The 26,531-nt window shown below is 36.7% G+C and overlaps 1 non-coding gene across 1 annotated transcript; it reads right to left on the reverse strand.

Annotated features, from left to right (window-relative positions):
* Positions 1 to 12,641: 12,641 nt before the first annotated feature.
* Positions 12,642 to 12,767, reverse strand: LOC132240370 (small nucleolar RNA SNORA25). Its single transcript, XR_009454291.1, has one exon. It is a non-coding gene; the product is annotated as a small nucleolar RNA SNORA25 (small nucleolar RNA).
* Positions 12,768 to 26,531: the final 13,764 nt, after the last annotated feature.

Consider the following 26,531-nt stretch of genomic DNA (forward strand, 5'->3'; position numbering starts at 1 on the left):
CAGAAAAGCCTGTGGCCTCAGTTAAAATGCAGTTTACAACTACATCGCAATTCACCTCCTTCAGCCCAAGGATGCTTCCCTAACCTCCCACAGGTTTTAACTCTGATAAACCAACTTCCAGATAAACTTCCTGAATGCAAATCTCAGAGTCTATTTCCCAGAGCATACAACCTAAAACACTGTTCAATGCCAATCATGGTGATGGTGTCAAAATGGAAAGCTCTGAAGAAATTTTATTTATGATTAATATCATAATAGCCCATCCAATATGCTACAAGTAGTGTCATGTCTGGAGATGTTGCAAAGAACAGGTCATGACCTGCGAAATGGCCGTTCAGCCTCCCAGTTCTGGAGTCAGGAGAGTCTGCCAGGGAGGAGGCCTGCTGGCTCTCCATCTCACCAAATGCTCCAGGATTAAGTATAAATTGGAGCGATCTTGTTTTACCCAGTCCAGTAATTTATAGATCCAGAAAGTTGTAAAATCACTTTTTCTCGGATGCTTTCAAAACAAAACTAATTCCTGGTACCATGGTCCTCTTTAGAAGAACAGCAGGCTAGATGCTGTCTTAAAAGTTCTTTTTGGGCATAAATTAATGTCAGCATTAAAATTGATGCAGTTTGAGATAGAAGCTATTTTAGTCCTTATCAAGAATGCATTAAGGTCCTCAATAAATTTGCTTGGGGTATTTCCTGGTATCAGGACTATTTATTTATTGTGGGTAGGCATCATCCCATATATATTAAGCCTACATCTTGATACTATTTTTAATACAGTTTTCTGACTAATAAGACTGTCTATTGATGATAATCAATTATAATTCTGTGTTGAAGCCAGAGATCTGTTATTTAAGATGAAAGGTTCCTGAGCAATGGCCACCAGCACTTTTATCAAAAGAGACGATAATGGTTTTTCCCCTGACAAACCACAAACCTGCTGTATCATTCTGGGCTACTTTTAAATGGATATGGGTTTGCAACTCCAAAGGATAAAATTAAAACATGCACATTCTCTCACACTGGTATTATTTATCAAAATGACAGTGTGGCCATTTTTCTTACAGCTTAAAATGGCACATAGATGATAATTACTTTAATCTATTTTTTCGTTCACCATAAAATGCTTGAATTGCTGATGTAATTTTGATGTCAATCTTTATTTATAGTCAGAAGTCTCCCATGGGGTAAGGACTGGTCATTCATAAAAAAAAAAGAAAAAAAAGAGCTAAATAGAATATCTATTCATAGACTGTGTCAATGAGGAGTAGATACCCAATTTAGAAAGTAGAAGTAGAATACAAAATAAAACTTGTTAATTCCCTCTCAAATTTTCCATGCTATCTCTTAGATTAACCTTCATGTAAATAAAGTTATTTTTCTCTTTATTAGCTTAAAAAATAAGGTCTCCAGACTTGCTAATTTTATCTGGATATTTACAAAAGATTTTTTACCATTCATTCAATAAATATTTACCTTGTGTGTTCTATGAACCAGCATTGCTGGCAAGGGACATGTGGGTAAAGAACCCTATGTTATAGATTCCATTTGAACAATGTGACCTTGACTGATTTCTTCCTTGTTTTATGTCAGTGAGTAATAAACGTTGGCATTACCTAATTGTTTATTAAGTAAATAAGCAAGATATGGTTTCTGACTTCAGCTAATTTGTGACCTGATAGCAAAATTATCACTTTAATGTGTGAAGATGCCTGATTTTCCAGCTAGTCACTCAGAATACGACACAACTCCTGTCTAATCTTACATAAAAAACTTACCTTTGAGCTCTCCCATTCCCTCCAACTGCACCCAAAGTGAGGTGAGAGCCAGAGCCTCTTCTCTGGGACACTGACCACCGTACCACCTAAATGTCTACCTCTCTGGCTTGCTTTTGTTTCTCCCAGGCCAGAAAATGAGTAACTATCCTGGAACAAGAGTAAAAAATGGGCTCGCCCCGATCTGTTTGGCTCAGTGGATAGAGCATCGGCCTGCGGACTGAAGGGTTCAGGGTTCGGTTCCAGTCGGGGCATGTACCTTGATTGCGGGCACATCGCCGGTGGGGGGTATGCAGGAGGCAGCTGATCGATGTTTCTCTCTCATCGATGTTTCTGACTCTCTATCCTTCTCACTTCCTCTCTGTAAAAAATCAATAAAATATATTTTTTTTAAAAAATATGGGCTCAGAAAATTTTCTTTAAAATCTTGTGCATTCAAGGATCACAGCATGAATTGACTGCTTTCTCGCTCTCTTTGCATTTTTACTATTACAACTCTACTTTCAGACACTGGGAACCTAATATCTAAGAGGAAGAAAGAGGACCTAAAAAAAAAAACTGGATTTGCATTTTCACAGAAAGAAAAAGAAATCGCTTATTATTTTAAATAATAATCCAGACACTATATTACTTCTTTTTATAGAGGAGAACATCGAATCTTACAAGTCTTAGCAACTTGTTTATATTTACACACTTAATTGGTAGCAGATTCAGCCCTCAAATCTAACTTCCCCAAATTCTTGCTCTTATCACATGACTAACATTAGCTCCAGTTTTAGAGATGAAAATCCCAAACTTAGAGAAATTAACTGATGTATTCAAGATCACACCATTAATGCACTGCAGAGCCAGAATTAGAAGCCAGATTTTCTACTACAGTGGTATTTCCACACTGCCTGTCCCTTTTCTCTTGCTCTAGACTTCTCATTCACCTAAAGAAATCTGTAGTAGTCTTGGAAGTGTTTCATGAAATAATGGAGTTAAATTTCCAGTTAAAGGAAATATTTCATTATTTAAACTTACCATAAAATAGAAATTGTATTTTCACAGAAATCATCCACATTTACTTCCAATTTTATTATTTGGTTTCAAAACTGATTTCAAGGCTACACGTTGATAATACAATAACAATGGTGATTATCCAATGTATCTCAAACAATACCACGTATAAATGGAAAGGTTACTGAATATTTCTATGACTACCACAATAGAAAAACAATGTCTTCAGTGTAGAAAATGCCTGAACGCATACTCTGGTATTATGAAAGAGCTAGCATACCTTCCAAAGTGCCTATAGTTTTCTGGGAATGTTTTTCTCCACAGCTGCTTCTGGCCCTCAGAGCTGCCAGAGAAGATCTATTGTAGATTCTCTGTATGAAAATAATTAACCTAAGGAGAATAACTGAGGACAAGAGAGATTTCCCTTGGTAGACACAAACATTCACATTTGACTCATGGTAACCAGGTAGCACTGACAGTTGAACTCTATTGAAAGAAAATCTGCTTATATATTTGCAGTCCATAAGCACCTGCTGCTTATTTTTCCCTACCCCATTCAAAATTCATGGCTTTGTTTCTTTATTGTTTTTTAAGCAACTCAGAAATCTCCACAGCAACAACCACAGTATGAAAACTACATTATAACATTGAGTTTTGGAATTTTCAGAGTAAAAATCAAAAACTACATGTTAAATCTTTTTTTCTTTGATGAACCATAAATAAATGTGTATTCAAAAAATATTTTAACCCACCATGGCCAATGTGACTCAGTTGGATGGAGCATCACCCCATACATGAAAAGGTCATGGGTTTGATTCCTGGTCAGGGCACATAAATAGGTTGCGGGTTCCATCCCTGGTCAGGAAGCATATCAGAGGCAACTGATCAATGTTTTTCTCTCACATCAATGTTTCTCTCTCTCTCTCTCTCTCTCTCTCTCTCTCTCTCTCTCTCTCTCTCTCTCTCTCTCCCCCTTCCTCTCTAAATAAAACATCCATAAACATATTGTTGAGTGAGGATTTTAAAAAATACTTTTAAAAAAGAATATTTTAACTCAAATAATTTTTCTTATAAAAAAAGAAACACTAAAAGCAGCAAAATATGTGGTTCCACAAACTAGACTGAGCAACTTGTATGAGGCTATGATCTTATTTTTAATGTTTGCATCTCACTCTAGCAATCTTACAATGTCCTAATTGAGGGTATTTTTACTCTAAGTAAATAAAAATTCATAACACTACTGAATTGATTTTCAAAAACATCAGCTAATATGTTAGTGTTTAATCTTCACCTTCTCAAGGTGAATATTAGGGTGATACCTAAGGCACTTGGTCACAGAATGTTTCTCCTAGAGACTTCAGAAAAGGAATTTTAATTATAATCTGAAAAAATAACTTAAAATGATTAATGATGTATTTAAAACATATTTTAAATAATTTCCTAAGAAAATAATGTTCATAAGATGAAAACAGAAAAAGAAGATACTTGGCTTGAGTTGGTGAACACAAAATACAATAGACAGATGATGTATCATAGAATTGCACACCTGAAATCTATATAATTTTATTAACCAATGTCACCCAATAAATTCAACTAAAAGTAATATGTTTGCTTAGCATTGACCTATGAACCAGGAAATCACAGTTCAATTCCTGGTCAGGGCACCTGTCCAAGTTGCAGACTAGATCCCCAGTGGGGATGTGCAGGAGGCAGCCAATCAGTGATTCTCTCTCATCATTGATGTTTCTCTCTCCTTCTCCCTTCCTCTATGAAATCAATAAAAATATTTTTTAAAGAAACAATCCTTTTAATTTAATTTGGCATGCATATGTCTGGGGGGGAATATGAAAAGAAAAAGAAAATACCAGCCTGGCTGGTGTGGCTCAGTGGTTGAGCATTGACCCATGAACTAAGAAGTCGCTGGTTCAATTCCCAGTCAGGTCACATGCCCTGGTTGTGGGCTCAATCCCCAGTAGGGCCGATTGATAATTCTCTCTCATCATTGATGTTTCTATCTCTCCCTCTCTCTACCTCTCTCTCTCTCTCTAAAAATCAATAAAAACTTTGTTTAAAAAAGAAGGAAAGAAAAAGAAAATACCTGGGACATATAAAGAAGCCTGAAGCAAACTTTTCCCCAAAAGCATATGCTTAACTATGATAATATCAGCTTCTGTTTTGATATCAGTGCAGTCCATGGGAAATGAGTACTAAAATTAAAGACTATCCATATTGAAGGGTCTCATAGACTACCTCTGCACAAAATTAAGATCCTGCAGGATACATGAGAATTAAATCTACTTGTAAGGGTCAAGTTACCTTGCTTCTAAAATTTTCCTGATAATTTATAAACACAATTTTGCTCTCAAATCTGAGCTTTTTAGCCTAAATTCATGCTATGTGTAGTCTACAAAGATTTTAAGTGGTCCCAAATTGGCAATGACATCAAGTAACTAGTGGAAGCCAGCAAAAATGCTCCCCAAGGGAATGCAATCATATATCCAGGCTTCAAAGAGTTATCACAGCTGAATTTCTAAGGAATTTGAGCCCATAATGAAAAAAAATCATGAAATATGTGAACAAATAAGGTAAAATTAGTGAGAGAGCCAGAAAAATAACAAGATACTAGAAAATAGTTCAGATATTCAAATTTATCAGAAAGAGAATATAAAATGAGTATTTTCATATGTTTCAATAAAATATTTATTAAAATTATGAGCACCCTTGCAAGAGCATCTAAAAATTAAACAGTAAGATTTGAAATCAGTGAAATATAAAATTTAGTGAGCTAAAATATAATTGCAAAGGAGTTATTCTGAAAACAGCCTAAAGTTAGAAATACATGAAAAATACAAAAGGAGTTAGTTAGGATGGAGTGAGAAGGTTTTACATATGTCTAATCAGAGAACCAAAAAGATATAGTAGGAATGAAACCAGAATAAGACAATTTATAATAATAAAAGCGTAATATGCTAATTAGACCAGACAGCCGAATGACCTTCTGGGTGTCCTTCTGGACAACCTTCTGGACAAAGTGGTGGCTGTGAGGGCCACGGCAAGCCGCTGCGGCTGCGAGGGCCAAGCCCCTTGCACAAATTTCATGCATTGCTATATCTAAGAAAAATAATTGCTTAAAGTTCAATTCATCAGAAAGATAAAACAATTCTAAACCTTTATGCATAACAAAACCTCACATTATGTCATCCAAAATTGACAGCTCTGCAAGGGAGAGACAAATTCTAATTCTAATAACATAATGGAAATTGGTGAGACATGTCTCTGGAATTGATAGGTTAAGCTGACAAAAAAAAAAGTAGTAAAATCCACAATATTTTAACACTACACTTAACAAACTATAAAGAACATACAAAACATTACATCAATGTATAACAATGAGAGACTACAATTTTCTTCTACACTCACAACAAATATTTTTTTTTAAAGTTACCAAATGCCAGGGCAGAAAGTAATCCTCAACAAATTAATAATAGGTACCATCACAATGCAATTAAATTAAAAATCAATAAAAACTAAATAATTTTAATACAAAATTTAAAACATATTTTTATATATCTATGGACCAAAAACATATATCTATCAGCAAACTGAATCTAGCATTGTATAAATAATATCAAGTAGAGCATGAATAACAGGTTTATCTAGAAATGCAAAGTTGGTTTAACATAAGAAAATCTATTAATGAATATCTCCAAAATAATCAATTATGATTTTAAAAGTCAATCATAATCTTAACAGATGCAAAAAATGCATCCCATAAATTTCAATATCATATTAAAACAAACCTTAGCAAATTATGAATAGAAGGAAAATTTCTTAGCACAACAAAACCCTCAACAAACATCTTAAACATATGACATTGAAAATATTTCTTTATAATCCAGAACCAGCTAAGGAGACATACTATCACCATTTATGCTCAGTAGTGAACTGAAGATTCTATACCAGCGGTGGGCAAACTACGGCCCGCGGGCCGGATCTGCCCCATTTGAAATGAATAAAACTAAAAAAAAAAAAAGGCCGTACCCTTTTATGTAATGATGTTTACTTTGAATTTATATTAGTTCACACAAACACTCCATCCATGCTTTTGTTCCGGCCCTCCGATCCAGTTTAAGAACCCATTGTGGCCCTCAAGTCAAAAAGTTTTCCCACCCCTGTTAGAACAAGAAAAGAAATAAAAGGGTAAGAATTAGAAAGGAAGAAACAAAGCTATGATTGTAGGAGAAAATAAAAGTGTCTACTTGCCAATAGACTAGTAGAATCCTCATATTATTATTGCAATGATAATGCACACATTTTTATATGTGGCAAAGTTCCGTTAGGCAGTACCATAGTTCTGTGCTTTTCCTAGCCCGTGGAACATTGGACACTACATATATAGCTATCAATAAAAATTCTAAATGTAAATGGCTTAAATGCTCCGATCAAAAGATATAGGGCAGCTGCATAGATAAGAAAACAGACCCATATAATATGCTGTCTATAAGAAACACACCTCAGAATGAAAGATACACACAGACTAAAAGTAAAGGGATAGAAAAACATATTTCATGCAAATGGAAATGAAAGAAAAGCTGGGGTAACAATACTTATAGCTGAGAAAACAGACTTCAAAATAAGACTATCCTATATAATAAAAGGGTAATATACACATTGACCCTAACAGAATGACTGGGAATGACTGGTCACTATGACATACACTGACCACCAGGGGGCAGATGCTCAATACAGGAGCTGCCCCCTGGTGGTCAGTGTGCTCCCACAGGGGGAGCTCTGCTCAGCCACAAGCCAGGCTGACGGCTGCCAGTACAGTGGTGGTGGTGGGAGCCTCTCCTGCCTCCTCAGCAGCACTAAGGATGTCCGACTGCAGCTTAGGCCTGCTCCCCGCTGGCAAGTGGACATCCCCCGAGGGTTCCCAGACTGCCAGAGGGATGTCTGACTGCCAGCTTAGGCCCGTTCCCCAGGGAGCGGGCCTAAGCCAGCAGGTGGACATCCCCTGAGGGGTCCCAGACTGCAAGAGGGCACAGGCTGGGCTCAGGGACCCCCCCCCCCCTGAGTGCACAAATTTTGGTGCACCAGGCCTCTAGTAGTAAGAGATAAAGGAGGACACTATAGAATGATAAAGGGAGAAATCCAACAAGAATAACCCTGTAAAAATTTATGCACCCAATATAGTAGCACCTAAATATGTAAAGGAAATCTTGATGTACATAAAGGGAGAGATTGTCAGTATTATAGTCATAGTCGGGGATTTTAACACCCATTGACATCAATGGATAGATCTTCCAGACAGAAAATCAACAAGGAAATGATGGCCTTAAATGATACATTAAATCAGGTGGATTTAATTGATATCTTCAGAGCATTTTACCCCAAAGCAACAGAATATACATTCTTTTCAAGTATACATGGAACATTGTCTAGGATAGACCACATATTAGGCTACAGTGGTGGGCAAACTGCGGCTTGGCAAACCGTGGCTTGCGAGCCACATGTTGCTCTTTGGCCCCTTCAGTGTGGCTCTTCCACAAAATACCGACTTCTGCGCATGGGCCACGAAGTTTCAATCGCACTGTACGTGCGCACCCGCATGTGGTATTTTGTGGAAGAGTCACACTCAAGGGGCCAAAGAGCCACATGTGGCTCGCGAGCCACAGTTTGCCGACCACAGGGCTACACAAAAGAAGCCTCAATAAATTTAAGAAGATTGAAATCATATCAAGCATCTTCTCTGACTATAGAGGTTTGAAACTAGAAATCAATCACAAGAAAAAACTAAAAAACACCCAAAGACATGGAGGATAAATAACATGTCACTAGACGATGAGTAGGTTAACAATGAAGAAAGAAACCAGCCCTGGCCAGTGTAGCTGTTTGTTGGAAAGCTCAAAGGTTTGATTCCTGGTCAGGGTACATACTTAGGTTGTGGGTTTGGTCCCTGGTCAGGAGCACAAGTATAAGAGGCAACCAATCTCTCTCTCTCTCTCTCTTTCTCTCTCTCTCTCTCTCTCTCTCTCTCTCTCTCTCTCTCTCGTCTTCTCTCTAAAATCAATAAATACATCCTCAAGTGAGTATTTTAAAAAATTTTAAAGGGAAGACATCAAAAGATGCTTGTTTTAAATGAAAAAGAGAAGAGCAACCCAAAATCCATGGGACACTGCAAAAGCAATCTTAAGAGGTGAATTCATAGCATTGCAGGCCTATCATAAGAAAAATCTCAAATAAACAATCTAACTTTACATTTAAATAAACTTGAAAAAGAACAATAAACAAAGCCCATAGTGAGTAAAAGGAAGGAAATAATAAAGATCAGAACAAAAATAAAGAAAAAAAAGAGAGAGGACACAAATAAGTTAAATCAAAAATGAAAGAGGAGAAGTAACAACTGACTCCAAAGAAATACAAAAGATTATAATAAAATATTATTAACAACTATATGCCAACAAATTTGACAAACCAGTGGAAACAGAACATTTACATCACCACAGAATTTTCCTTTGAATAATAGCATTGTAGATGATAAACTGAAGTATCTGGTGTCACTTGCAGCTAATCTTATTTGATTAGTAAAGACCGTTATAAATCACTGGTGAAATCAATCTTCAATTTAGAGTCTCATGTAATAATTAAGAAACCTTATTTTACAATTACTTGTGTTAATTATTCCCAGGCAAATTGTATAGGCTATCACATCTGTATGTTTCAGTTCTAATATCAGAAAATTACAAAGCACCATATGTTTTTAGGACAGTGGGTAATTCGAAATACACATAAGAGATTTCCCAAGCCATCATTTCTTAGCATAATCACATATTATTTATGCAAATACACTGTCCAGACTCCCAAAGTAAAGTCTACACAGCAAAAATGACATTAGGTCAAACTGACGTTCAAGAAATTTGTGCTGTGGAGGCAGCTAAGCCAAACTAGTCAAACAAGTTCCTTAGTCTAGATTTTTCTGAATAAATTTTTTATATTTAAATGTATTACTTTAACATATAATTCTTTCCTTGACTTCAGCTCATTGTAGCTGCTTTTCCAATGTCTTTGTTTAATTACAGACACCATCATGATTCCCTGTCCCAGCTTCTCCTGGCTGCAGGTCAGGGACTTGCAGGTGGCGTGCTTCCTCCTTGTCTGTCCTGCCAGGCCTGGCCCTGGGGACCACTCATTGTGTTAACACATAATCTCATTGCAATCTCCTTAGAGGTGGGGAGGTGGTAACATGAATTACAACTAGTCCTATGTAATTGGGCACTAAAAGGAATATCAAGAAAATAAAATGCCTTTTATGAAAGAAGTAGGGGTCCAATGCACGAATCTGTGCATCTTGAAAGGAACTGTGGGCTGCAAGGCTGAGGTGGGCACAGGGGCTGGTCTCAGGCCATCCCCCGTACCCCCACCCGGCCCCTCCCACCGTGGCCTCCAGTTCCCTCTCTGCCAGCAGCCCCGCTCCCACCGTGCCGCCACTCCCATGCGCTGATGGCGCTGGCTCTCCTTGCACCCGCTTACAGTGTGGAGCAATTGGGGCCAGCACCAGCAGCGGGTGCGAGTGGGGCTGGCGCCATCAGCAGGTGCGAGCAGTGGCTGCTGCCCTGATTGCCCTTCAGGAGCAAGAGGAGGTGGAGAAGCCCTCAGGTGCAATCAGGGCCAACAGCCGCCGCTCATACCTGCTGACAGTGCCGAGCGATCAGGACTGGCACTGGCAGTGGGTGCGAGTGGGGCCAGCGCCAGCAGTGGGTGCGAGTGTGGGTGGGACCATGGTGCACAGAGCAAAGAATTTTCAGTAACCACCAGAGGTTCATCCTGATGACAGCGACCGGCACTCCACCTTGGTCTGGAGCCCCTGCTCACCTGCTTCACCATCTCGCCATGGCCGAAGCCTGCCATGTTCTGTGCTCTGCCACCTGCTGCGGAGGCCCGCCATGTTCCACACATGCCTCCTGGTGGTCAGTGCACGTCATAGCGACTCATTGTTCAGTTGTTCCCGCTGTTCAGTCTATTTGCAATGGTTATATATATATATAGATGGGGATGAGGGAGAAAGAACCATGGTCATTTCCAGGGTTTGAGATTTCCTGAGGGCTATTGTGAGGTAGTGATGAGGGAACTGGAAGACATTTGAAAGTCAGAATTAGGGGTTGGAAAAAGCTGTTTAGAGATTGCCTAGCTCAAGTTTCTACTTTACAGATAAATAAACTGAAGCTCAGAGAAAGCCAGAATATGAAGATATAGTATAGTAGTTAACCATCGACTTTTGAAGTCAGAAAATCAAATGCTGGCTCTGCTACTTAGTGGCTAAGTGAAGCCTGGCAAGTTATTTACTCTCTCAGAGTCTCAATTTTCTCATTTAAATAACCCAGTAACTACCACATAACTCATTTGCAAAAAATTAAATGAGATCATGTATTTCAAGTGTTAGAGCAGAGACTGAGAAATCTAAGTTTTCAACTCATGAGGGTGATAATGATGATGGTGATGATCATGATCATAACATGGTCACCCCAAGCCTACCTGCAATGTAATGAAAAAAATAAAACTTGAACTCAAGTTTAGGACTCCTAGTCTGATGTTCTAATTTGTGCATCAGCTGCCTGCATTAGTTCAACAACAAATACAACTTGTTACCAGTTTACTTTTTATATAAATAGACATGAATCTTACCAGAATCTAAAAATGAACGTCTCTAAGCTTGTCAGAAGGCACACAGGATAAAGTCACCGGACTTGATAGTGTCTCTTTACTATGGATTATGTATTAACTAGAGGCCCAGTGCATGAAAATTTTTCACTCGGTGGTGGTGGGGGGCTGTCCTCAGCCCGGCCTGTGCCCTCTTGCAGTCCAGGAGCCCTCGGGGGATGTCCGACTGATGGCTTAGTGTTAATGCTTTAGTAGAAATTACTTTGAGATGGATGTCCATCAGTCGGACATCCTTAGCACTGCTGTGGAGGCAGGAGAGGCTCCCGCCACTGCCACTGCGCTCGCCAGCCATGAACCCAGCTTCTGGCTGAGCAGCGCTACCCCTGTGAGAGCACACTGACCACCAGGGGGCAGCTCCTGTGCTGAGCATCTGCCCCCTGGTGGTCAGTGTGCATCAGAGCGACTGGTCGTTCTGCTGTTTGGTCGATTTGCCTATTAGCCTTTTATTATATAGGATTTATCAACATCTCATTTCAGGACAAGGTAATGGTTTTTTATTTTGGATGAAGCTGAAGTCCCCAAAGCCACTTGGCTTGAGTCAGGGGCACACACCTTGTTTTTCTGTTAGAATCTATTATTTTCCTGTTTTACTTTGTTTGGAATTATGTTGCACTGGGCCCATATGTTGTTTCCTCTGCCCTCTCGGGGTCGTCCCATCCCAGATCACCAGACGGCAGATGCTTTGGTCTCCTGCAGGCATCTATTCCTGGCCTGTGCAAAATAGTGCCACAGCAACCCAATTCCATGTAGGAAATTGGCTGTTTCCCAGAACTTCGTTGTTGTTTTGGTGCCCTTAAATGTCTGGACTTTGTACCTCTGTAGATCCCTGTTTCAATAAAAAATACACTGGAGAATTTACATTGTATATCCTGAAATGCCAAGGTAATAAAAGTAAGGACACCTGGGGAAAGGTATCTTTTTCCCCACTTACATATTCATTCCAGATTTAAGACTATCAACCTAAAATATCCACTAAAATGAAACCTGTGCATCCATTCAAATATATGTAGAAATTTACAGTTTTCTTGAGATATTTTCTTGGAAAGCCATCTTCTTATAAAACTCTATCCATTTATCTATTCCCAATCTTGATAAAATATCTGGATTTACAATGTTGCACTCAATATTGGAAAAGTAATCTTTTTTTTGTTTTTATCTTTCATCTCCTCAGGAAAACGTAGGACTATTGAGTGTCTATTACATCCTATGGATAACTTCAATCTTAGGCCACAGTGTTAAGAGTCCTGGTTTTGGTCCTATAAGCTCTCTTTGAAATGACCTATGGGAAAGTACTCTTATGTGATCATATTCCAGATGTTCTGCTACTCTAAAAACATCTGTCTCAGTTTACTGCCAGCCTATTTAGAGCCATAGCAGCATTATTACCTAGATCTTGATCATCTCTCTCACCATTAACATATTGTTTAATCTACTATTTAAAATATATAGATAAGGCTCTGAGCATGTCTGGAGTGACAGCCCAGAAGAAAAGTCAAAATACCAATGCTAATTTTAAATTATTTTATTGGTCAGTCTACTAAATGTCATATTACTTGATTATCACACTGTCCTGTAAGAGCAACTGGATTTGAAAAAGCTCCAAACATGCAATAGGAGTTTCTCATAATTATCTTGGAGGGAAAACAAAATACTCTTTATTCAAGAGAGAATGAGTAAAGAAAAAGTGGAGATTTTTTTTTTTTTTTTGCCAATTTAAAATCTCCATGTGCTCTAGAAGTTAAGGGGCATATCTTCTTAATATGAATCTTATTAATGGAAGCATAGTATTTTGGAACAATGGAGATAATTCATCCTGATGATATTAAACAAAGCTTTTTTTGTGCTTTTCAGAGTATAAAGACCTCAACAAACCTAAGGGATACTCATAGACCCTGAACGGGAATGGTAAAAGTTATGTAGAATTCAATAAATTTTATTTCACAGATTGGAAACTGAATAGAAATTGTCACTTGCCAAAAACAAGTTTTTCTTCAAGAAAGATAGCAGTGCATCAATTCATGCTTATACTTTGTACATCTGTGGGCAAGAACAAGTTTGTTGTTCATACCAATAATATGTTTCCACATCAAGCTCTCTTCACCTTTGTAATGTCTATACCTCTAAGACCATTACTTAACCACAGTTAATTATTCAGAATGTTCTGTTTTTAGCCATGTCTGTATTACTACCTACAACATTATTTTCAATCATTCAAGGAACTTTTAAACTATATAACACTATTTACTTCTATTTACCATTCCTGTGAAAATTTAGTCAACTATCATTAAAATTAGTTTCCTTAAGATCCATGGAAGCCTTGGAGTGAATAATACTTTGAAAGAAAAGAAAAATTCATTTGTTAAGCCTTTACTTATTACGTTATTCTTAATGAAGACCTTGGCATAATTTTATCACTAGTAGTAAAGACTGTTCTCCACCATACATCATGAATAAAGTAATTTCCTTTAAAGTATTCATTGCAGAGTAATTTCACATACAAATCTATACACAAAAAAAAAATACAGAAAGCACATAGTGAAAGATACATATTAGTAGCAAGAGGACATCTTAAAGGCACACGTCTATCCCATTGCTAGCAGCTTCAACATCAATACCTATTCCACCTATATGTCTTGCAATTTTCACCCTTTTCACATCATATGATTTGTTGTGGATATGTGAGAGTGAAAAAAATTAATCATGAACTTTTCCGATATTTTATTTAAAAGAGAAATAAAATATCATTGGAAAAAATATTTCCTGACATAGAGTCCAAACTTTCCTAAACTATTGCGTTCAAGTTATATTGTCTGCTAGGATGTGAAGTTTATCACCTGAAACTCCTTTTTACCAAGCAACTGGGTAAAGTCAAGTCTTTGGCTACAACTCAGTTATTTGTTCTTAAAAAGCTTTCAATACAATCTGTGACAAAAATGGCCAATAGGCTAATTTCTGTGTTTATAAAGTAAGTCAACTACTTTGATTTCTAATTAGTTCTCCAAAACACCAACTATGTCAAAAAATAGGAAAATCAGGCAAACAGAAGTTGAATTCAACATATGAACTGTCAATGAATCAAGGTCTTTAAATCTTAAGATTAGAAAGGATCATATAATGTGATATTCCAATGTGGGTCCGTGAAGCACTAAGGATTCTGGAGAAATGTCTTTATGGATGTCTTTGTCATGTGCAGTATAAGTGGAAGATTTCAACCAGATTCAGGAACTCAGCTCTAACCTATTCTACATATTAGGTTTCAGAGCATTATTTTTTTAAAAGGGATTTTGCAGCTATTTCACTTTGGGGTCTATATCCTGCATCAATTTAGACTGGTCAGTGCTTAAGGCAAAAGGCAGAAGCCAAAGTTTTTGCTTTTGTTCTTCAACCCATGGGTCTTAAGATGTATGGTTCAGAGGTCTTTTCAAGAAAGTACCATACTTTAGAGAAAACTATTGATTACCATATCTAAGATTGACTGACTTCCCCCTATGCCCAGAAGCATATTCAAGCCTAATTTGATTTTCAAGGCATGTTCTCTATGTAACATTGATTTCCATAAAGTATGTGTATTTAATATCTCACCCACAGGGGCAAAATTTTGTTTTGAGGGCAAAAAATTAGCTTTAAAGTGGTTTGTGGCCCTGCAAAGGGTCACAATACATGAACAGATAGATACACAGTAGATCTGTGGTTTTTAAAATTTCATGGTAGTAGAGACAAAATAGAAAAAAAAAGAGTAAAAAGGCTCCTTGGTTGGGGGTGAGGAGGAAAAAAGAAAGAGGTTGGAATACATTTACATAAAGAAACTACATTTAATAATTCCCTTTTAGCCCATTTGGATTTTATTGTTTAATATCACTCTTCCCTTTTATTAATATTTATTGAATTGTTAAGGACACAATGGTGACCTAAAGGAATATAATCTCTGCCTTCCTAGCACTTACATTCTAGTGCTTGTTGCCTGGCTTTGTCTAAGTTTGGTTTATTTAATTATATTATCCCTCTAATATTTTCATTCATGTATTTTAATTGGATTTATTGGGTGATGTTGGTTAATAAAATTATATAGGTTTCAGGAGCACAATTCTGTAATACATCAGCTGTACATTGTATTGTGTGTTCTCTACCCCATTTAATGTTTAATATCAGTAATTATAACTTTTCTTATCCTCTTTATCTTTTCCACTTATTTTATTGTTTTTATTATTTTATATGCCTTTTTCTTATAAGAACAAATGAAACTAATAGATTATTATCACTGTTCTTCAGCAAGGTAGATCAAGGTCACTGTTTAAACTAGAAAAAATAAGTATCATATGCATATCACCTACTTAAATTACCTTTCATTTAAGAATTCTACTGGCTCAGTTTTTTGAGACAAAGTCCATATAAACATATTTCAAAATAACTTTTTATGTAAAGTAACCAAATGGAAGATATCCTTATGAATTGCTGTAAAACACCATAAAATATCACTGCTCTACTTTATAGAAATCTTAGCATTTAATGGTTACAATCTTTGGACATAAGTTGGTGGATATAATATTTCAACATTACACTGCTGGCTCTATGTACATGTAAGATCAAGTTTCAATTGGTGACAATCTGATAGATTTCAGATTACAAATTACTTTATTTAGATTTATATGAAAACACTTGATTCTTAATATGTAATTTAATGGAGCTACTATTGAAGTTAGAGTATGGACAAAGACATATTAATTGTAGATTAGATAAATGTTGGTGATGTCAGTCCTAAAGGCAGTTTTGTAATTCATCATATCTTTTTCTCTCTTTGAGAAAACTCTAAATTAGTGCTGATAAAAGCCATAAAGCATCCTCCCAAACCTCAGCTATTTACTCAGCAACCCTATATTCTAGGTCCTATAGATTCTGACCTTCACTTCAGTTCATTTGCCTCTAATTGAGTCTCTGTAACTTTAATTGTATTTAAGAAGGTTATTTTAAGAAGTCAGAAAAAACACAGCATATTCTACATGCACAGAATTGTCATTTGAATAGGAAAACTCTTCTCTCATAAAAAATTTAGATATATATGGAGCCATTTACTCTTTCTGTTGGCTAAATAATGACTAGATATGATCCCCCTTCTCTTTATAACTGATAGAACAGGGACTTAAACTATATCACTGCTATCGATTTTCTGTTGGACAAGGTTAATAGTGTGTTTGTTCTTTTGTGCTTTCAGTTTCTACATGATGTTTATTGTTATGCTTTTTAATAGTGCTATTTTTGTTCATGAAAAATCATTTAATAAATAAGGTGATCATTATTTACATCAATGATCAGGTTTCTCTAGTAATGAGGCTATACGGTAATATAGAAGAGTTCTTTTTCTCAGAAAAGATGTATCTTATTCTTTTTAACTTTGATTTGAAACATTAATCTCTTCTCAATTCTTTAAAGATAATTCCAAATTAATTATCAGGCTGCACCGAGTAAAAATAACACAAATCCTCAAAAGGGAGAAAATGGATAAACTCATATATCATGAACTCATCACCTGAAGCCATATATATATAGATATATGTATATCTATATATATATATATATATTTAAAATAGCCTCCTAAAGGTCAGAGTTGGTATAATTCATGAGTTAATATATCATTTTTTCTCTGTAAGTTTGAAATATAGAAATACAGCCAGTTTCTGAGAGAATTTATTATCACCTGACAAAATAACTTATGGCTCAATGATAAGGAAAACATTAATTAAAGTTCCCAGATGTACTCTCTCTAGTCATCTTTGCTGAACCTCCTTGATTACAAATATACAGTCCTGACTGATAACGGATGAGTCATCCTTAGAACCTAAGATCCTCCAGTGTGGGGGGCCACTTTTGGCATCCCACATTGAAAGTGTTCTTTGATATAATGATTTACTTTGTATTTATGAAGAAACATTTTTATCATTATTTAGAGCCCAAATACGATAACACACATAGTCCAAACTTTTAGCTTAATGAAAATTTAATCGAACTACAGTTTTAAAATGATGCCTACTGCAAACAAGATCACAATATGAAAATGGAAGCATGTACCAGTAGCATGAGGTACAGCATCATCTAGAGCAGTGATGGCGAACCTATGACACGCATGTCAGAGGTGACACGTGAACTTATTTTTTTGGTTGATTTTTCTTTGTTAAATGTCATTTAACTATATAAAATAAAATATAAACCTTTTTTCCCTACGGTTGCAAATATCAAAAAATGTCTATATGTGACACGACACCAGAGTTAAGTTAGGGTTTTTCAAAATGCTGACACGCCGGGCTCAAAAGGTTCGCCATCACTGCTGTAGAGCACAGCACATGGAAATACACGTCTAAAACAAAGCCTTGGCTCGTTGTGGTGACAGATGCTGCCTGTGCAACAAAACGGTTGCCTGGTATGGATTAGAAAGTTGTTCTTTCCTGAACAAAAGCACTACCCAGGCAGTCTGTCATCCCGTTAGCAGGCATTTGTCTTCACCCCATCAGTCTTGTCCAGTCTTGTCTCTGTAGCTGTTGGCAGCTGCTGCACACGAAGTCTGGCCCAGCCTAGTTTGAGTGAGAAGAGTTGCAACTATTCTAAGCTCAGAGAATGATAGTGGTGTCAGAATAAACAAGTCATCTTTTCTGCCAAAGAACAGTTTAGACAGCCGCCATGTTGGCCACACGACTTGTAGCTCCCCTGGGGGCTGCCATCTTGAAACAGCAAAGGCCCACCCCTCCCTTTGAATCAGCCAGTCGCGAAAGACTATGAGCCTGAGCTCCAATCAAGAGTGAGGGACAGGTCATGGGGTCAGAGATTATAAAGCCAAGCAGACCTCCTGCTCAGTGTGCACGTGCTTCCAGACCATGTGCTGTGAACCTTTCTACATAGAAGTCAAAACATTTGGCTTGCTGCCTGGCTCCAAGTATGTTTTGTGTTCTACCAGGACCCCTGAATTTGGGGGATCGCCTTATTTCTTACAATGTGAACAATCCACCCCCACCCCACTCCCAGTGCACAGAAGTGAGGGTCTGGAGAGCTTTATTTCAGGGAATGTATCCACTCCTAGAGTTAGTTCCCCTGACTACTGCTGAGGGTCTAACTTTCCTTATAGGCAAGCTCATCTAAGAAACAATCACCTATGGTACTAATTTTTCCTTCATTGACTTTGTAAGTCACAGTAAGATAATATATAAGTTGACAATACAAGCAAGATAACAGTGATAGAAAATAAAAAGACCCAATGTTGTCCTTGGGCCAATAAAGCACTGAAGACATTTTTCTAAATTCTTCCTAATTGCCTTTCCTTTTTCCTTATACAGTCTGAATTAATATATCCAGTTTCTCAAGAACATTACCAAGTTTCTTTAAACTCATTTTCTTAGGTCCTCCCTTCTGGTCCTCTCTCCTCCTACTCAACCTGACCCGATGGCTCATGGGGCCTACTGCCCAGCTGTCATCATGGGAATGTGCCTGTTACTCTCCGGAGTGAGATCAACACTTTCCTAGCTGCCATATGGTTTTCCTTCTTGATTTGCTCCTCATTTTTCTCTAGTCCTTCTTTAAGTAACTTCCTAGGTAAGACTTGGAAAGTACAGTAGGTAAACTTTCTGAACCTTTGACTATCTGAAAATGTTTTCTTATTAAACAATTGGTTAAAAAATTGACTGGGTATAGAATTCTAGGTTAAAATAACTTTCCTTCAAATTTTTGAAACTGTGACACTCTCATCCTTCAGTACAGTGCCCCTCAGTTGAGAAGTCAGATGCAGTTTCAATTCTTGTATTCTCTTTCTCTGGAATTGTGTAGGGTACCTTCTTTGCTCTTAGTATACTAAAATTCCAAATTTCAATCTCACCCTTCTTGACTTTAGAACCACAACTGAAATGAAAAATCCACTTCAAACAATCTTAAAGACCTCTAATCCCTCCAAAATTGTGTTAGAATGAGTTAGTTTCTGTCTAACAAAATCGTACCATCACAGAAACTTATCATAGCACCCTGGAACTAAAGAATCTGAATAAATTGCTGGATTGCATTTTCAAAATTATATGTCATGAGTAAAGCTATTGTTTACCCAACTACCCTGCTTTATACCTTGTTTTCTAAAACAAATATCAAACGCTCACCAAGCACTCACTGTATATTATAAAGTATTGCAATGTTTCATGAGTATTAGTATGTGTAATTTATGGAGTGGTTATAAAGATACTGGTATTACCTTCAGTTTAAAGACAAGAAGATTGAGGCACAGAGGGTTAAACTATTCATGAAGAACCCAAAACTGGTAAATAGCTGATTAAGGTTTCAGGATTTGCATTTAGGAAATCTTGCTCAAGAAACCATAAGCATTAAGCTATATTGCCTCAAAAGTTAAACAAATGAGACTCCTTAAACATTACCTTACTGTGTATATCTAATAAGCATTTGAATATTACAAATGATAAAACCCTTCATGGAAATGTGATATTATTTATATCCCCATCTCACTCAAAGTATTTATTCCTAAATTGTCTTAGTTCTCATCTATTTAGCATTCAATACATTTGGAGTCTTCAGTAAGTGTCAAGTTGATGCTATGCTGCTGACACTGCTATAAACCTTGAATTATAATGAGGTCTTCAGAAGAAAACTAATCACTTATTTCATTAGTTAACTCAAAACATGTTTTCCTCTATTTTACAGATAGATCAAATCATTATAAATACTCAAGACACTAAATTTCCAAAAATTTGAGATGTTAGGTGTACTTTTCAACCATAATAGTGTATGTATTGATTAACATTTGATAATGAGACTTCACCTTTTCACTGAACTTTTGTTTAAAATAATAAAAAACAAAGTTAACAGGTAATACTTGAAGTAAGATTTTTTTTCTATTTTCATGTCTTCTTTTCACAGAGTCATTGAATGCAGTTGCACCTTTCATTTTTTTCTCTTCTCCATCCAAAACCCAATCCCTTTCCTTCAAAAACTATCCTGGTGCCTTTCGCCCATGTGACCTAAGGGCCAGCTCTTCCTGTGGCACCTAGTAGATGAGACCTGACACACATCTCCATCCTCGCTGAAACTCGGTTTCCTTATTTATGAAGGAGTGGTAATAATTCTTCCCTGGCAGATTTGTTGTGAGAATTATAAACAACACATATGAAGGATTTGACTCAGAATAAGAATTCAATAAACAGCCCTACTTGTTAGTAGTGTTTAAAAAAAATAGTGCATTGTGTCTTTTAATGCAAATGGCCTAATGGGAAATTTTACTATAAAGTAATGCTTCCCAAATTTGAAAAAAAAATTAAAATTAAGATGATTCCTAGAGTAAATGCTCTCTATTCCAAGCCATGAAAATGAGTTTAATTTCTCAAGAATATTTGTTAAAGTTAAGGGAATACTACAAAAATTTTAAAGATTTCTTCCCAGATGCAGATCTCTAATTATTATTGCTGAACAAATTCTTTTCTCTCCTTGTCCATATTTACAGCCACATCTTTAAGAATTCTTTCAACAAGTCAAATACAACTTGTTCAGCGTTCTCATTTTAGGACCTTCAGGGCTTGAGTCCTTCTATGAATAATTAAACTATTCAGAGGATTCCTGGGTGATGATTAGCTTTCTCCAAATTGTTAATTAAAAGATGTATAAGACATACCAAAAACAACCATAATCAGCCTACTCAAAAATATCCAACTTTTCAAGTTTGTTTTTTTGTTCGTTTTTTAATTTAATACCCAACCCCTCAGCCCCCCTCCCCGCAATCACCACAATGTTGTCCATGTCCATGAGTTCTCTCTTTCTTTTTTGCTCAATCTCCCCACCCTACTCAATACAACTCCCTCCCACCAGAGCTGTCTGCCTGATCTCTATCTATGACTCTGTCTATATTTTGCTCAGTAGTTCAGTTTGTTCATTAATTCCACATATGAGTGAAATCATATGGTACTTGTCTTTATCTGGCTGGCTTATTTCACTTAGCATAATGTTCTTCAGGTCCATGCTGTTCCAAAGGGTAAACTTTTCTTCCTTTTTACAGCAGAGTAGTATTCCATTGTGTAAATACTTTTTAAGTGTCTTAAAAGAGAGTATAACGAGTTTATCCAGGCAATTTTTTGTAGTTTCACAAGATGCTGCCTAATTTAGATTTTGCTTTAGATTTAGTTTTACTGAATACTCTTAATTCTTTAAAAAAATCTAAGTATGTATGAACATATATGTGATACATCATATTGAACTGTCAAAATATAAAACTTTTTACCAAACAGTTCTATTTCTAATAATTTATACTAAGGAATTAATCCAAAATGGGCCCAAATAAAAACACAATTTCATCATCACATAAGTATAACATTGAAAACTCACATGTAATATATTTATAGAATATTTGGATATCATTTAAATTAGGATAACTATTTGATATGATAGAATGCTATAGAGTAATAAAAAACTTTAAACCCTGTTTCCCAAAAATATTATTGATATAATAAAGTATTAACAAGTTTAAAATTATATAAAATAATATTGCAATATGGCCCAATTATATATGTATTTTATGTGAATGTATATTTGTACATATATACATATAATCAATAATTTATGTACATAGATATATAAGTGCATAAATATATGTCAAATGCTGAAAAGATACATGCCAAAATGTCAGTAGTGTTACCTCTGGATAGTGAAAAAAAATTTAATATTCTTTTTATAGATATGTTCCATGTGCTATATAATGAATATGCATTTTTGTGATTAAAAAATGTTTTGATTTAGAAAAAAACTCAATGGGACATTGAAATTGAAAATTCTTTAACATTGTGCCAGTGGCTTTGTTAGCTATCACAAAGAGAGCTGATTGCCTTCTGATACGTATTCTCTGTTTATGTACTGGCAGAGAAGTAGAGAATCCAACTTGCTGCCTAGAATTAGATCTGTACTTTCTAGCTTTCCTTGTAGCAAGGCATGGGGATGTGGCTAAGTCAACCCAATGAAATGTAAGTGAAAATGCTGTATGGAGCTTCCTGGAAATCCATTTACATATGAGGTGATGGGGTGGGAGAAGCATTTTTTTTTTTGTCCTTCCGCATTTCCTTCTACTCATGGCCTGCAACAAAGAAGGTGACCTTGAAAATGTAGGGAGACTAAAATGATGAAGCTTAGCCCCAGAGGAAACCAAGGTATCTATTAGCAGTGAAGCCATTCTGCCATCCTAGGCTGTTTTAATGAGAGAAAGAAATATCTTGTTTAAGCTATGTGATTTGGAGACTCTTCTTTCCTGTGAACCCACTACAAGTAGTCGCCCCAGTCACAACATTGGCAACCTCAGCAATTATACCAATGGGCAGCGGCAGCAGTAAAAGTTTCTTTAGCAAACTTCAGAAGAATGGATGTCATGTTTGTCCATAGAGAACCAGGGCATTAATGGGGGGGGTGGGGGGATTAGCAGGCCCCACATGGGAACAAGACCTGGAGCTATATATAAGAAATGTGAAAGATGCTGGCACTCCCACATAACATTCCTTACTGATAATATTCTTGCCACAGTTTAGTAAACCTTCAAATGGCATAGTTCACTTCATCAGTTTATTCTTCCTGATAAACAAGTAAAAGTCCCTAAGGACTCTTTTTCTTCAAACTTTCTGCATAACTTTAATATAAATTAATTTTTGTGATATGGTTATTTACTTATTGGCAGGGTTTAGTTTCCCCCTTTCAAGCTATGTTTAATTACTGCATTACAGTATTGTTAAATTGCTACAAGTTTATCAAGTCCTAATAAAATCTCAGAAGTGAAATCTATACTAGATTTAATTTATGACCATTTAATTGTATGATTACTTCTTCGGGCACTTTGGTTGTCATTTGTCTAGTACTTCAAGTCCAAAGTTTTAAAAATGCAATGTAACATTTTGGTGCCTCATTTCAAATAATAGTACAATGCAACATTTCTCTCTTTTCCCTTCTATCAAATTCTGCCTCTCTGCCCCTAACCTACCATATTTACCCAGTTCATTAGCGGGTTTTTTGCCTCATTTTCCTTATATGTTTTCTGGTTCACCTTCTGGGGCTGGACTTCATTTAATCCCTTTCCATAGGAGGTTAAAGCTTGCAGGTTTGCCCTTCCTGGGCGTTGGATCTCTTCTTCTTAGCTCCAGTGGCTAGGTAGTGTTCTTTCTAAAACTGAGATGTTACAGTGCCTGACCGCCCTCTGTATCTCTGCCACTGTCCGCTCTCAGAGCCAGCTCAGCTGAAGCACGTGCTCACCACAGTCCTTAAGATATTTTTAAAACACTCGCTGCCCACTCTTAGTGCAGATTCCTCTGGCCACTGCTTAGATTCCTTGCAGGCAAGCTCATCCAGGAAACAATCACCTATGATAGCAATTTTCCCTTCATTGTCTCTGTGAATCAGTCACAGTAAGATAATTAAACCAAAACCTAAATGGCTTAAATTTTCCAGGACTGTAGTCCTTCAGGTGTTGGCCCAGCCTTATCAAAAAATGATTTTGCAATAACCAAGGCAGGAAGAGAACAAGATGGGAAAATAATACCGAGTCACATATCTGCTCTAAAATATTTCATTAACCAAAGTAAGTCCCCTGGTCATGCTTAAACTCCAAGGGGCTGGGAATTTTAATCCTCCAGTACACCAGAATGAGATGAGAACCAAATATTAGTGGATAGTGATGATGTCTATCACACCTTGCTAGTTGCAATATTTCCATCATTAATTTCCATTATCATATCATCATCATAGCCTTGTTTATTAAAAAGAACCATAACAAAAAATATTAATAATTGCTAATATTTGCTGAGCACTTACTGTGCACCTCACATACCAGACAATACTGAGAACTTTACATAAATATCTTACTTATTCCTCAAAATAACCCTATGCACAAATAAAACAGTTACAGAAGATGGATTTGAGGCCAAGAATGTTAACAACTTGCCCAAAGTCACACAGCTATAAAGTGGCAGATTCCGAATTTAATCCAGATCTGTATGAATCTAAAGACTTTGAAATTAATAAGACTAAAGATTTATGGATACAAATCTGAGAGAAATTGAGTATCCATATTCAAAGTCCTAGTAGACATGCCTCTGATATGTAACTTCTAGGAGAGGTTGTTGGTGGTATATTACCTAAAAGAAGGTCAAGCTGGGCCAATACAGATGAGGAGATTCAAGTTTAGGTTCAGAAACTGAGTGAATCGGGTGAGTTGTTACATGTGCGTATGAACAGTGATCAAAGACAAACCCATAGGGACATAGCAGAGTCAGTCAGAGCGCAGAGAGCCAGTCAGGTTTAGAGAAATTAGTCAACAACAATGTATAGAACATAAGACCTGCGGGGCCGAGAACAAAGTTTTGGTCCACTTCAGCAGAAACCATAATTCCATGGTCTTAGTCACTTTCTATCCCAGAGAAGGACATAATTCTGAGCATTAATTACCAATAGAAATGGAAATCAATTTTATAATGTGATCTTTCATTCAATATGGGTACTAGGTAGGGGTCTCAAATAAAAGTAAAGTTAGATTGGAAAGTGTCATGCATGAATGATATATGCATATCATATTCTAGAGTAGCAAGAAGTTCAAGAAGAAAGGGTTTCAGAGTTCACTATCTTGGTTCAAGTTGCTGTAGCAGAACCACAAGGGTTTCAGAGTTCACTATCTTGGTTCAAGTTGCTGTAGCAGAACCACATAGATTGGATGTGAACAACAACTATTTATTTCTTACAGTTTGCTGTCTGGAAGTCCAAGAGTGCTAGCATGGTTGAGATCTTGGTGAGGGTTTACAGACATTTCCTTCATCGTATCCTCACAGATCGGAAAGAGAGCTAGCTCTTTTCCTCTTCAAATAATGGCACGAATCCTATTATGAGAGCTCCCCCATCATGACAAAGAAGGAGGGATCCCAAATGCCTCACCTCCAAATACCACCACATTAGGGCTTCAATTCAGTAATAATGCAAAGATCACTACACTATAATTCAAATGTTTGCTGAACTTTACAAATTATTGACTCTTTGTAGAAATTGTTCTTTCAAAAGTGTTTGCATGTTAAGAGAACTAAACTGCTTATCTTTGTACAGTTGTTCTAGGTTTTTCCACTTGGTATTGTCCATTCCATTGTCTATGAAAGACCTGATCTTAATTCCTTTTAAAGCCATAGGATGAAAATACCAAGTCAATGAGATAAAGAAGTAATCAAGTTTTCTCAGTCGCTTTTCCCCTACTAAATACATTAAGCAGTATCCAGATATTATCCTAGGCATTTCCTTGAATGTTGTTATCTTTAATTATACCAATAACAGATAGAATTGTTCACTTGAAGTCTTGGAGAAGGATAAAAGATGGGTATACCCCCACAAATATATACATAACCCACAGCTCAAAATTTTAGGGAGCACTAAGTGAATGTTTCAGGAGTGTTCTGATCTTTTTATTATTTTTTTCTGGACCAAAATTTTGGACTCATAGTGAAATACAATTATAATATTTATTTGTCTAAGATACAAAGGAACAAATCTCTCTCATCCTACCAATCTGCCTAGAGATGTTGATTTCACACAAAAACGATAAGAATAAAACAAGGAGAATTTCTAAACAGAAGGCCTCTGAGCAGACAATATGCAGATGTTACTCCTTTCCCAATACAGATATGCATTTCCATATATTAGAAAAGGACATATGGACCTTGCCACACCATGCTTAAGAAAATTGGTCATAATCTTTGGAGACAGGGTAAGCCCTGCCACTGCCTGCTGCTCCCCTGGTTACAAGTCTCATGGGGACCCTTAGAGTTTAGGAGAAAGAGAGCAGAGATACATACTTAAGGGAGAAGGGTGTGGGCATGCTCTAGCAGGAGCACACTGTGGTGGGTCCTTTGTCTTTCTTTAGTGGGAAGGCCGGGAGGTATCTTATAGGAGGTCTCAGGGGAGGGCCTTAACAGAATATTCGTTAGCTTTCCAGGTGTGTCCTTCAACATGTAGATTCATCATAATGTGTGTATGAAGGGATCAGGGTTATTTTCTGGTTAGTTTCAT

Source organism: Myotis daubentonii, chromosome 8, assembly GCF_963259705.1.
Source record: "Myotis daubentonii chromosome 8, mMyoDau2.1, whole genome shotgun sequence".
Taxonomy (NCBI): Eukaryota; Metazoa; Chordata; class Mammalia; order Chiroptera; family Vespertilionidae; genus Myotis; species Myotis daubentonii.